Below are 15173 nucleotides of genomic sequence, written 5' to 3' on the forward strand. Positions count from 1 at the left end.
AGATGGGGCCTTACCATCAGCAACACCAAAACTAAGCACCTGCCTGGGTATTTTGTACCATCGGACACTCCACCCCCACAACTCTCAATCGGTGATGGGGCAGTTGTGGAGAGAGTAGAGAGTTTCCCATACCTGGGTAGTGTGCTTATGACCGGCTCCAGTTTAACAGCAGAGGTCTCACTCTGAATAAGTCGAGTGGCAATATCTTTTCATCGGTTGCGTAACGTTGTGTGGAAGCTGCCTGGTCTGTCGCGCCACACGAAGCTTCGGGTCTTCTCGGTCACGGTCATTTCCTCACTTCTCTACGCTTGCGAAACGTGGACCCCCCTAATGGAACATCTTCGCCGGTTAGAAACATTTAGACAGGCCTGCCTACGATCCATCCTGGGTTTAACCAGACTGGATTGTGTGAGGAGCTCACAAATCCTTGAAAGATCTGGGCAAGGTCCCATCGATGAGCTCCTCCGGCAGGCAAGGCTGCGATGGCTGGGTCATGTAGCCCGCATGCCCAGCCACCGCATGCCGAAACAGCTTTTGTTCGGCCGGATCGAGGGGGCTAAACGGGCGCGGCACGGGCTAGAGAAGAGATGGAGTGATGTGGTACAGGAGGACGTGGAGCTGAGTGGAGTTGCCGATGACTGGTACCAGCAGTGTCAAAATCGGCCTCTGTGGAGGAGGCTCATGAAGGACGCTACTGGGCATTTGGAGGTAGTCGCCCTCCAACAACAATGGAGGGCAGAGGAGCGACGCTCACAACAACGAGGGGAGCGCCGGGTGGCTAGGGCACAGCAGGTTGGCACAATAGGGGGCACAGGTGGTGCATCAGCCAGTCATCTCAGTCATCTCAGTCAGTCAACCCGTGGCACCTGGGTCTGCCCCGTGACCTCCTGCCAGCGGGCGTTCGACACTTCACGTGGCCTCAAGGTGCACATGGCCTGGCACAAGCGTCGTGGTGACGTCACCGCCACTTAGTGGCGAATGGCGGTTGTTGTTATATATCTACTGTAATCACCCAGGAATGTATGTCCTTAACGTTCGTGACGTCACTCCACATCGACCAGCCCCCCTCATTAATATTCATGAGAAGGTGACGTCCTCCAAATGGACACACCCCCACGCCTCATTCATAATCATAAGCGGGTGACGTCACTCAAGATGCAGTACTCCCCCCCTCACTAATAATCATGAACAAGTGACGTCACTCCACATCGAACAGCCGCCCTCAATAATCATGAACAGGTTACGTCCTCCACATGGAACCCCCCCCCCCATCTCAGTAACATCTGGCAGTTCACCAGTTCAAGCGAGCCTGACTGCTGATGAGACACTGAGAGACCAAGCCTGTTTCAGGGTGCTGCTTGTGTTGAGTTAATGTTGATGATGAGATGCACTCTTAGAAGCTTGTGCGGCTGAGTAGCACCACTCGCATTGTGTGCGTGGAGAAGTGGCGATGTGGAGGCTGTACAACTCGGATATCTTGTTCCTTGAGCTGCAGCAGCAGCAGCTGTAGTTATGCGTTTGTCCACTAGAGGGCATCACGTGCCTTGTGGAGAACCTGCAGTGCCCCTACATCCTGTAGCCCTAACCCTATAGCCCTGACCCTATAGCCCTGACCCTATAGCCCTGACCCTATAGCCCTGACCCTATAGCCCTGACCCTATAGCCCTGACCCTATAGCCCTGACCCTATAGCCCTGACCCTAACCTAATACTTTTGGTGTCCTTCCCCGGCACCTCCGATTAGCACGGTTGGCTATGTACGGTGCGAAAGAAATTCAGCCTTCAATAGCTGCCCCCAGACATGAGTTATCATTTGTGGTCAATTGGCTTCTGAAAAATAAGCTAATACCTCATTGGACTTTACCTGATAATATTTTTAAAAAATTGCTTAGTTTATTCTTTTTTTAGTGATTTGTTTACTTTTCCTATACCTTGCACTCCGATCTTTTTTTTTGTATTGTTGTTGCTGTAACGTACAAAGCCGTCCCTACTGGACATCTCTGAAAAAAGCTTTATAGCTCATCGGATTCCTCCAGTATGATTACATATTCAGATTTTGATTCTCATATACATATCTGGGGCAGCTCGTGTTGGTAGTGAGCCCCGATGAAGGCCAGCAAGGCGCTCGAAGGGGACGGAATGGTCAGAACAGTGTCTGGTCCTCAGACTCACCAGAGACACTCACCAGGGACAGACTCACCACATATCGACACACTCACTCACCCACCCACTCATCCACTCACTCAATCTCCCACCCACCCACTCACCCTCACCCACCCATCCACCCACCTACTCACCCATCCACTCTGACTCACCCACCCACCCACTCTCACTCACCCACCCACTCACTCACTCATACACACACTCACCAACTCACCCAATCACTCAATCATTCAAATACCACTTACCCACGTACTTATTCACCCACTCACTCAATTACCCACTCACCCACCCACTCAACTACTCACCCACCCACTCACCCACTCACTCACCCACCCACTCACCCACCCACCCATTCAACCACCCACTCACCCAGCCACCCACTCACTCACTCACCCGCTCACTCACTCACCCACCTACCTACTAACTAACCCACCCGCTCTCCCACCCACCCACGCACCCACTTGCCCACCAGCTAACTCACCCACTCACTCAATCATCTCCCCACTCACCCACCACTCATTCACCCACTAATTTACTCACTCACACATCCAACCACTCCATTACCCTCTCACACACAGACTCACGAACTCACCCATTCACCCAATCACTCATTCAAAAATCCACTCACCCCTATACTCATTCACCCACTCGCTCAATTACCCACTGACCCACCCAAGCACCAAATCATGTATCCAGTTCCCCATTCATTTAATTAGCCACTCAACCACTGATTCATTCAAACTAACTCACTGACCCACCCACTCACTCATCCACCCACCTAATCATTCACCAACTCAACCATCCACTTACTCATTAACACATTCACACATCCACCAATTTACACACTAACCCACTCATTAAATTACCCATCCACCCATTCAACCACCAACCATCCACTCACCCAGGCACCAACTAATCCAATTACCCATCCACTCACCCACATATCCACACACCGATGCACTCATTCATCCACCACCTACCCACCCACTTACTCAATTTCCCACTCACCCAAGCAGTAATGTGATGGTTTATAATGTGCAGTCAATGGCAACCGCGCTGAGACCATTCATTCACCAGACTTGAGAACCTGCTTTAATCGTAGGTGAATGCCTGGATTCAACCCCATTTTAGTGCTCTGACCTCTGAGCCACTGGACCATCTCTAAACAATCAACACCCCCCCCCCCCCCATGTTAAATATATAAGCAGCCTGTTTAGTAAGAAGCATTATTGGAATACTTTGCCAAGACAATTGGTATTGTGGAGCAGTCCTGCAATTGCTTTCTCATGCCTCTGCTGGCAAGAAGAATTTACACAATAGAGACCTCTAGAAAGGCGTTTGAACGATATTTTGGTCTATTCTTCCATACTCGTCAGATGATTTTGAAGAGGAAGGAGTACCCACACTTTTACCTACCACACGCAACTTGCCACTCGATTATGGTGTACCCAGTTGTACTGTTTGGCGGACAGAGGCAGGGGAACTTCAGATACTCGACCATTTGTTTCAACTGCTGTGCCAGAAGGTGGAACCAGCAATCTCTCTATTGCCAGTGAAGTTTACGAGCCATTGCATCACAGCAGCCCCCTCCAGTATGCAATGCTAAACGAGGGTCTCTCTCTCTGCGTGCACATCAGGGTAATATTTAATGAGGTGGTATGGACGTCTCGCTGCTTCGTGATGGATGTGATGGCAGTGGGAAAGTGGAGCAATGGAACAGCGGGGCATTAGGGCAGAGTGGCACCAAAGCAGTGGGGCAGCGGAGCAGAGGGGCAGTGAGGCAATGGGGCAGTGGGCAGAGGGGCAGCAGGACAGCGGAAGCAGCTTGGCAGAGGGGCAGTGGGGCAGTGAAGGGGTGGATGTGTCAGACGAATCGCCTGATGATCTTTTCCCACCACTGCTTGTACACGTTCTGAAGAAGGGCCATTGCCTGAAACTTCTCTCATGACATAGTTGTCATTGTACCGCCGCACACACAGCCGGGACACTGCACACGAGCCAAGGCACATTGAACCAACCCAGGCAGCGCTCACAAGCAATGCAAAGTTACATTGTTTCCTCATAGGTTTATGTCATAAAGTTTATAATAAAAACAACAATGATAATTATTACATAATGCATTGGATTGATGCTAACTCTTAACAGAGTTAGTCTGTTGGCAGCAGTCAGTGTCCAGTACAGTCCTGGCATCTGCTGCTCAGTTTCCTTCCCCGGCTGCGGTCCCAGTGGCACCTCCATCACCCCAACTGTGCGGTCGACCGGCCGCAACCAAACAGCATCATGCTGCGGAAGAGCGCATGGATCGCGTTCGCCACACGAGCCAGGCCCTTTCGTTCCTGCACTACCACCGCCTCCTGCCACTCTGTCTCCTCCTCTGTCTCCTCCTCTGTCTCCTTCCCCGTCGCCTCCTTTGTCTCCTCCGTCTTCTCTTTCTCCGTCTTTTCGACCTCCTGCATCACCATCTCTTCCTCCACCACCATCTTCTCCTTTTCCTCCTCCACAGCCATCTTCTCCTCCATCTCCTTGTCGTCCTCTTCGTCCTCCACCGCTATCTCCTCATTTGTCTTCTCCAACTCCCTCTCCACCTTCTCCATTTCCTCTTTCACCTCCTCCTTCACTTCCTCTTTCATCTTCTTCTCCACAACCTCTCTCTTCTCTTCAACGGCCTGCGAGGATTGCTGCGCTGACTCCGCTCTGTGAATAGACGCGCATGACACCGTTCAACCTTCCTGCTATGGCAGACAACGCAGTCGTCTCCTTACAATCTGTAGGTGGACTGTGTGGCGGACTAATTCGAATTTAATAACCACACAAAACATCACAATCAGTGAGTACGCTTGGCATTGCAGCTGTCATTCTCTCAATGCAAGGCTAGCACAAAGAAAGGTGCTGCTGAATCTAACACAGACTGCTGTAGTTTCACAGTAGTGGCTGGAATTGCTGTGTAAATCCAATGGAATAACTTGCAGTGACATTTGTATATGTGTACTATAATTGATCCCTGGCACACAATGGCATACTCATTTCTAATGACATCAGGGGAGATTTTTAACGTGTGCTATGAAGGAGAGGGTGTGCGTGTCTTTGTGGTTTACGCAGCAGCACTAATACCCAGGGCAGGACGCCAGAGCTGAACTGTAAGCAGTGAGTGATGAACCCGCTATCGCTGGCCCGCTTCACCCATGCACGATTGTGGAAAAATATCTATGGTGATTCGTGGTCGACTAAGTTGCCCCCTTTGACTTTGATGGCATCTCAGAGCGCTTTACACGTGATGAACCACTCACATCTTGCATTTCTCGTCTCAATGCATTTGAAAGGGGGCACCCCCCTCCTCCCAATGGCAGCTATCCTTGTGCAGTAAAAATACACTTGGTAGTTGGCCAGGAAACGGGCATTAGTCTGGCAACAATATAGTGGATGTAGGGTTACATGGTGAATATATTACCGCATTGTTACGTGGTCTCACCCAGAAAGCAATTATGGAGAACATTTCTATCGCCGAATGTACATGTGGGGTTTGCATTGTCTGTGTGTTTGTGCGGGTGGCAGAGCTGGAACATCTTTGCATCATAACTAGAGGGATCTGGGTTCGATTCCCAACTGGGCCACTTTCTCTGTGTGGAGTTTGTTCTCTCCCCCTGTTCTGGGTGGGCTCTGCTTTCTCCCCATAACTGAACCCACATAAGCAATGCAAATCACTCAAATAGGATCGCAAACAACAGTCATTTTGTTCCCGATTACTAACAAAACTTGGCAGGACCCTGCTGAAAAAAGGTCTTGAGACTCACTGATGCTTATCCTGCGTAAACAATCATAATAAATACACACAGGACACACGCAGAGTTGCTTACCCTGGCTCAGCGGCTCCTTCTCTAAAGACATCTTCTCCAATGTGCAGTGTGATTGGGCCCTGCACAGGAGTGGTAGTGGTGGTTGTAGCGGTAGCGGAGGAGGTGGCGGCGGTGCTGGCGGCGGTGCTGGCGGTGGTGCTGGTGGTGGTGCTGGTGGTGGTGCTGGTGGTGGTGCTGGTGGTGGTGCTGGCAGTGGTGCTGGTGGTGGTGCTGGTGGTGGTGCTGGTGGTGGTGCTGGTGGTGGTGCTAGCGGTGGTGCTGGTGGCCGTGGTCTGGAGGCAGTGGTGCTTCAATTTGGTGAAGCGCTTCTCCTCCTCGAGAGGCTTCACCTCGCCGAGGTTATTCACCTCCCGAATGCTCCTCTGGTTCTTGGGGCGCCTACACTTGAGCTGCTTCTATTCGTGCATATGCGCAACGATTAGCACAGGAACATTCAAACATGCACACACATGCACAAAATAATACCCACACGCACGCAAACATGCATTTCCACCCATACACAAATGCATACTCACACACCTATGCATGGACGCAAACATGTATATTGACTCATCCAAATTTGCTGAGCACACACATACATATACACAATCACCCGATGTTAAAACAAACCTTTACCAATCAGTACTTTTGAACACAGCATTAATGTAGCCCTAACCACTAATTCACCTAAACCCTACAAACTAATGATACATGTTACACCCTCATATATTCCCACAGACACCTATCGACCCCACAGACCTCACGAACCCCATTGAGACCTTGATCAACTGCGATAATTTAATGGCGATTGTTATTAACATTCATCACGGGCAATAGGTGCCACAGAATGTTCCATTGTAAGGATCTAGCTGCCCATAATCTGGAAAAATCTAACAGCAGCGCTCATCGTGGGCAACTGGAATAGCACCTTCCAATGAGCTCACAGACAGAGGTCGCGTCACTGCCTGAAAAAAAGGCCAATTTATGTGCATGCACGAGTGGGATATGGCGTGACATGGTGGCAAGATGGGGTGATGTCGGGAGATGATGTGGTGGTACTTAGATGTGATGTGTTGGAATGTTATGGAGAGATCGTGTCATGTGATGGTGTAGACACATGGTGAGGTTCTGTGATGGGTTATTGACTGGATGGTGGGGTGGTATGATGGGAAAGGTGGTGTGGAGAGATGGTTTGGTGATGTGATGTGTAGTCATGTTGTAGTTTTATCGTGTGGTGGCATGGTGTGCTATCGTGTACAGACGGTGTCCTTGACCCTCACCGACCACATACACACCTTTTGGTCGCCATTCTTGTCACCTTGGTTCGGGAAAGGGTCAACTCTGTCCATAATGTCCCCCACGTGGTCGTTTGGAGCTGCGACTTCCGGACTACGGAGCACAGACATTTCATTCAAAGGATGAGTGATGGGTTAGAGAACGAAGCACATGGAGATTTCACAGAACTCATTCTGAGATCCCTCTAGTTACCTCTTATCACACTACAGGCCCTGCTATTGAGAAATATTCATCACATGGCATTAACACTTTACATGTCATATTTTTGTGAGCATGTTGAGATCATTCATTCCATAAACTTGAGACCCTAGTTTAATTATAGGTTGCTGAAACCCAGAGCTTAATAAACGTTCTCTGCCATGCTGGATCAGTGTCTAATCCCTTACCCACCAAGCCAGTTCTGCTGAATGCCATTATTATGGAGATCTCCTCTGCATTTCCTAGTAATTTGTGAAAAGTAAGTTTATAGCTCATCAGAATTCTCCAGAATATATAAATATTCTGATTCTAACAAACTATTTTATGTAGGTATATGTAACTTACTCTCATAGCGCTCCAAGATATCAGCCCACTTAAGTTGTCTGTCCATGTTGTAGGTGTTGTGTCTGTTTGATGGTGGTGGCCTGGAGGGGTTATAACAGGGGTCGGGAACCTTTTTGACTAAGAGAGCCATGAAAGCAAAAAATTTGGAAATTTATTTCAGTGAGAGCCATATAATATATTTAAAAAGTGAATTCAACTAAATGTCAGTATAATAAGCCTCTGAATTTATTCTTTTAAATAATGTTGTTATAACACTCACCATTAATGCGACTTCTGGTGCTGCATGGATTTGCTGATGTCTTTGTAGTCGGGTTGGTACTTGGTGAGGTTAAGCTTCATGCAAGCGTTGAGGCTTTCATCCGTTAAACGTGATCGTAGGTTGGACTTGATGTTTTTAAGATGTGAGAATGACTGCTCACATGCATACGTAGATCCAAACATGGTCAATACAGCAATACTCACACGCTGCAGTGTGTGGTATGTGACAGGAAGCGCGTTCCAAGTTTTGAGAATCAGCTGGTCTTCGGGTTGGAGTTTTTTTCATTTCTGTCCACATGTGCTTGCTCGCCAACTCCGCTTTCTGTCGTGTGATTCTTTCCAAATCTTCATTCAGTGACTTGAACTTATTCACCCACATGTCTGAGGCCTTCAGGTCAGCCACTTCTGCTTCAAAATCTCTGACGGAGACACCAGGGATGTAATTCAGGTCGGCTGTGTTCAGTGAACACTCGTTTGGATGGGTGATGAACTTAAAAAGACGAGTGTGCTCACGAAATTCTCCAAAGCGTGCTTTGAAGGACTGTAGGAGACTGGATGTGCAGCCAGCTAGCTGGTGGAGATCAAGGTTTTGAATGGGCTCACTTGCTGTGCATGCATCTTTAAATTGGCTCAGTTTTTCAAAATGTAGTAAACGACCTGTTTCAAGATCCGTGATGAAAAGCTCCAGCTTGTTTTCAAAAGCAAATACAGCTTGTTGAAGGGATAACACTGTATTTCCAATGCCTTGCATTTTCACGTTGAGCTGGTTCAGATGTTCAGTCAGATCTACGAGATAGTAAAACTTGAGGAGCCACTCGGTGTCGGCTAGCTCAGGATGCCCGACGCCTTTCATTTCAAGGAAAGTCCGGATTTCGTTCAGGCAAGCCGCAAAACGGCTAAGCACCTTCCCTCTTGACAACCAACGCACATTGCTGTGCAAAAGCAGACCAGGATAGTTATTTACAACTTCATCCAGCAGTGTTTTAAACTGGCGATCATTTAAGGCTCGGGCAACAATAAAGTTGATCACACGAATGACCAGCGACATCACTTCGCCAAACTGCCTGTCACACATCTGAGCACAAAGTGCCTCCTGGTGTATAATGCAATGGAAACTTAGGATGGGTCTATTTTCATGTTCACGGAGAAGCGCCACAAATGCTTTGTTTTTCCCCACCATACACGGAGCACCATCAGTACACACTGAGAGAAGTTTATCCATAGGTAGACTTTTTTCTTGAGCAAACTCCATGAAAGACTTGAATAAATCCTCACCTCTTGTGGACCCTTTTAATGGCAGAACAGCAAGACTTTCTTCGCGCAGTGTGTCACCAACAGCATATCTTGCAATCACGCTGAACTGCGACAAATGGCTCACGTCTGTTGACTCATCCAAAGCCAGAGAAAAGAACGGCGCTGCATTTATGTCCTTCACTTGCGTTTCCTCCACTTTGTTTGCCATCACGATGGTACGATCATGAACAGTTCTTGCCGACAGAGGCATGTCTTGTATCCGTTTGATTATCTTGTCTTTGTTCGGAAGATCATCAAAAAGTTCATTGGCTACATCCAGCATGAACGTTTTAGCATACTCGCCATCTGTGAATGGTTTTCCGTTCCTCACTATTGCTAAAGAACCAGCAAAGCTAGCCAAATTATAGTCACCTTGCCGGGTCCATACGCGGAGTTGCTGCTGGCTAGCTTGCACCCTGCTCAGCTCTTGGCACGCTTTCTTTCTGCTGTCTCCCGCAGGGTATTTTGATGCAAAGGTAGCGTGGCGCGTGTCGAAGTGCCGCTTTACATTCGACCAGTTTAACACGTAGGCTTTCGCGACCAATATTATTCATAATAAAGGTTTTTGGGTTAGATCGCGTTTATTTATAAATGTGTCGTAACCCTCCACCACCCGACACGGCCAATCAGCAAAAAAAAAGTGTCACGTTGACAAAAGACAAATAATTCACTACTTCAGCCCACCGGTGTGTTGAAGAGTTAATCCACATTTACAGTTTGAGTACGACGTTTCGCTGGTAAATACTTCCAGCATCATCGGGCAATTCGCCAGAATGGTAAAGCCCTCGCTTGCTCCCGGTTTTATATAGAGCAGCAGGGTGACGTCATCACTTAACTCATCAGGTGCAGTGATTAGAGGCGGAGGGGGGGGTAATGTAATTATATAATCGATTAGTAATCAGTCATTGGTTATGATTAGTAATGAGTTGTAGATTAGTAATTCTTTAAATCAAAATGTAATGTGTATTATTTAATAATACGCTTCCAGGCCGCACTAAGCCGGTAGCTGTCAGAGCGATTAAAGTTATTCTTGTTCCTCTCAATTTCAATGGATTCTCTAATTAGTCTTTGCCAGTAATAATTCGTTTTACACACCACTGCAACATTGTCAAAATCAATTGAGTGTCCTTGTTGACAAGCATGTTCTGCCACTGCCGACAGTTGTGTTTGAGATAATTTAATATTTCTCTGATGTTCTTTTAGTCTTACGCTGATGTTACGTCCCGTCTGCCCAATGTAGCAGCTGCCACATGAACAATTAATCCGATATACACCTTCTGTTGATAGTTTAGGTAATGCGTCTTTAGTGCAAGATACTAGTTTTTGAATTTTGTGTACTGTACCAAATCTTACTGTAATGTTTTGCTTTTGCAAAACGCGGGCTAATTTGTCAGTTACTCCTGAGATATATGGAATTTTTATTGTTTTAACAATCTGGTCGCTTTCAGTAGTATTGCTTTGCGATCGTGATTTGGCATTCAGTGCTCTGTTAATTTGAGCATTATTGTAGCCATTCTGTCGTAGTGCGTCTTTAACGTGTTTAATCTCTCTCACTAGACTCTCACCATCTGACACCGTTTTCGCCCGATGTACGAGCGTCTTGATAAGAGAGGATTTTTGAGCTGGATGATGATGTGATTCTGCATTCAGATAGGCATCAGTGTGCGTTTGCTTTCTGTAAACGCTGTGTGTTATTTTACCGTTTAGGCCATGTCCAAGCAAAATATCTAGGAATGGGAGTGTGTTATTCACCTCCATTTCCATGGTGAACTGGATACTACACAAAGCTAGCGAATTATTATTAATAGAGAGAATACAGCACAATAGGAGTGAATTATCTTACATTTCAGAATCGCTAAAGCAGTTACACTTAGATATAAGCAATAGTGTATCTATGCATTATTGGAATATAATCGATAACATAACACAACAATCGGCTGATAATGTGTTTAAACTAACAAAAACTAACCAAATTAATAAATTTTCTAGACTACAAAATAAACAAATCCCTACTGAAAACCAAAAATGTAAAAACAAAACTGTACTGAACTTGACCAACACTGTATTAACCGGTGACATGGTCTCTATCCTTTCTAAAGGCCTTAACTTTGCCGTTACCCCAAGCACAATTCCAGTGGATGAGATAATTGCTGAGGTAGAATCAGCAGTTAGACTCCTTCCACATAATGAGGCAGAGATGACTAGACATGAGGTTGCTAAAATAATTGAGAATAGCAAAGTTCCAAAAGTAAATATTAGCTCTAACGAGGCAAAAGCCTTAAGAGAGCTGCGTGTAAATAAGGATATCCAAATCCTAGCAGCTGATAAAGGCCGCACTACTGTAGTGATGTCACGAGCCGATTATGATAATAAAATTAGAAATTTACTAGAGGAAAGTACCTACATTAAAATTAAACGAGATCCAACTAATACTTTAGAACGTAAGACCACTGCAATAATTGCAAATTCATTAATCCCTAAAAATGAGCAATACCTAATTAAGCCAAGGGCCTCAAAACCACCTAGACTCTATGGGCTACCAAAGATTCATAAAATCGGCATCCCATTACGACCCATAGTCAGTACAATTGGCTCTGCCACATATCAATTAGCAAAATATATAACCAAACAAATACAGCCCTACATCGGTAAGACATCTTCATTCATAAAAAATTCAGAACATCTTGTGAATGTGATTAAAGATATTAAACTTACTCCTGATGATATTCTGGTAAGTTTTGATGTTATTTCTCTATTCACTAAGGTTCCAGTGGACGAATCGCTTAAATTACTTGATACACTAGTAAAGAATACCGGTTTACAAAAAGATATTCCGAAACTTGCTGGCCATTGTTTAAATAACACTTACTTCTTATGGAGAGGGGATTTCTTTAAACAAAAGGAAGGAGCAGCAATGGGTTCTCCTTTATCCCCTGCTATAGCAAATTTGTACATGGAAAACTTTGAAATAAGAGCACTTGCCTCGAGCACATTAAAACCATCCTTTTGGTTTAGGTATGTGGATGACACTTTGGTTGTCTGGCCACATGGTAAAGATACACTTAATGATTTTCTAAATCATCTCAATGCACAAAACCCGGCCATCCAGTTCACCATGGAAATGGAGGTGAATAACACACTCCCATTCCTAGATATTTTGCTTGGACATGGCCTAAACGGTAAAATAACACACAGCGTTTACAGAAAGCAAACGCACACTGATGCCTATCTGAATGCAGAATCACATCATCATCCAGCTCAAAAATCCTCTCTTATCAAGACGCTCGTACATCGGGCGAAAACGGTGTCAGATGGTGAGAGTCTAGTGAGAGAGATTAAACACGTTAAAGATGCACTACGACAGAATGGCTACAATAATGCTCAAATTAACAGAGCACTGAATGCCAAATCACGATCGCAAAGCAATACTACTGAAAGCGACCAGATTGTTAAAACAATAAAAATTCCATATATCTCAGGAGTAACTGACAAATTAGCCCGCGTTTTGCAAAAGCAAAACATTACAGTAAGATTTGGTACAGTACACAAAATTCAAAAACTAGTATCTTGCACTAAAGACGCATTACCTAAACTATCAACAGAAGGTGTATATCGGATTAATTGTTCATGTGGCAGCTGCTACATTGGGCAGACGGGACGTAACATCAGCGTAAGACTAAAAGAACATCAGAGAAATATTAAATTATCTCAAACACAACTGTCGGCAGTGGCAGAACATGCTTGTCAACAAGGACACTCAATTGATTTTGACAATGTTGCAGTGGTGTGTAAAACGAATTATTACTGGCAAAGACTAATTAGAGAATCCATTGAAATTGAGAGGAACAAGAATAACTTTAATCGCTCTGACAGCTACCGGCTTAGTGCGGCCTGGAAGCGTATTATTAAATAATACACATTACATTTTGATTTAAAGAATTACTAATCTACAACTCATTACTAATCATAACCAATGACTGATTACTAATCGATTATATAATTACATTACCCCCCCCCTCCGCCTCTAATCACTGCACCTGATGAGTTAAGTGATGACGTCACCCTGCTGCTCTATATAAAACCGGGAGCAAGCGAGGGCTTTACCATTCTGGCGAATTGCCCGATGATGCTGGAAGTATTTACCAGCGAAACGTCGTACTCAAACTGTAAATGTGGATTAACTCTTCAACACACCGGTGGGCTGAAGTAGTGAATTATTTGTCTTTTGTCAACGTGACACTTTTTTTTTTTGCTGATTGGCCGTGTCGGGTGGTGGAGGGTTACGACACATTTATAAATAAACGCGATCTAACCCAAAAACCTTTATTATGAATTACATTCGACCGTTTCAACGATGTAATTTTGTCATTGCAAATTAGACACACCGCAGAACCCGCTCTCTCCACAAAGGCGAATTCTTCGGTCCATTCGTCCTGAAATGTACGATACTCGTCGTCTTTTTTTCTTTTCGCCATCTTCTTCGTCGAAGGGTTAGCTTTGAGCTAATGACCGAGCAGACGCAGTCTCAGACTGATTCAAAAGGGGGCGTTTACCTGTTTTACCCAGCAACGGCAAACGTAGGCCAGTATCATCCAATTAAAATAATGGACAATTGCTCCTGCAGCCCTGAACAGGACATGCGCAGTGAAAAATCGATGGATGGATTCAAACAAGTGAGAATATTTTGTTTTATCTGCGAGCCATATGCAATCATCAAAAGAGCCACATCTGGCTCGCGAGCCATAGGTTCCCGACCCCTGGGTTAGAACAAGGATCAAATTTATCAACTCAATTAATCACTCATCCTCTCAATTATTACCATTTTCCACTCACAGTACCAGTTCACTCACTCTTGTGCATGTTGATTTACAAGCCCCTTCATTTACTTGCTTACTGCCAACTCACTCACTTGTGCACCCGCTCACTCACTCATTCACTCACCCACTCACACATGTTTATTCCAATCCACTATTCCATTGAACATAATCGTCAGACTTAACCATGTTCATGTAGAACCCATTTGTATTAATCCACTGGTTGATAAAGGCCTCTCAATGCCTCATGGATGATGAGGGTTATGTAACCATACTTAAAAACGCTGGTCAGTGTGGGTTGGTGAAGGTCGGGGAGACTGCAAAAGAAAATATATTTCTGCACTGCCCTCCAATGCTCACAATGGCTATTACACCATTTATAGCACGTGGTGGCCACCCAATGCTAGGACATCCAATCACTCCCCAAGCTAGACCCTGCTTAGCTTCTGAGACCTGATGAAATCAGGAACATAACGGGTAATCTATTCAGAGGTCAACCAATCGAATTACCTGAGTAATATCCCTCGCCCAAACATCAAAATACTATTACTCAAGCATAACCCGAACACCTGATAGGCAACCCTAACCCGTCATACCGAACACTAACCCTTAATACACAAACCCTAATACACAACCGTAACTCTAAGTTCTAAACCGTAACTGTATCACACTTGCCCGTATGGCAAACTCCAACCTCTAATTATAACTGTGAACTCTAACCCTTCACTCTATCCCCAAACACTAAAACTCAGCCTGTAGCCCATAACCACAACTTTTCACCCCTAATTATTAACAACGATCCCTGATCATTTTTCAAACGCCCGTGTCGGGCTCACTTTTCAGATGTGATGAAGACCAGGCTCACAACTGACGAGATTAACTTTACTTTTATCACCGGTTGTGCATCTTTTAAAAACTAGAATGCGAAATAATCGCGTCCAGTTGCACATTATTTAATTGTAAATGCATTTACA

Source organism: Petromyzon marinus, chromosome 8, assembly GCF_048934315.1.
Source record: "Petromyzon marinus isolate PM22_M1 ecotype Great Lakes invasive population chromosome 8, UKy_Petmar_22M1.pri1.0, whole genome shotgun sequence".
In the NCBI taxonomy this organism is placed as follows: Eukaryota; Metazoa; Chordata; class Hyperoartia; order Petromyzontiformes; family Petromyzontidae; genus Petromyzon; species Petromyzon marinus.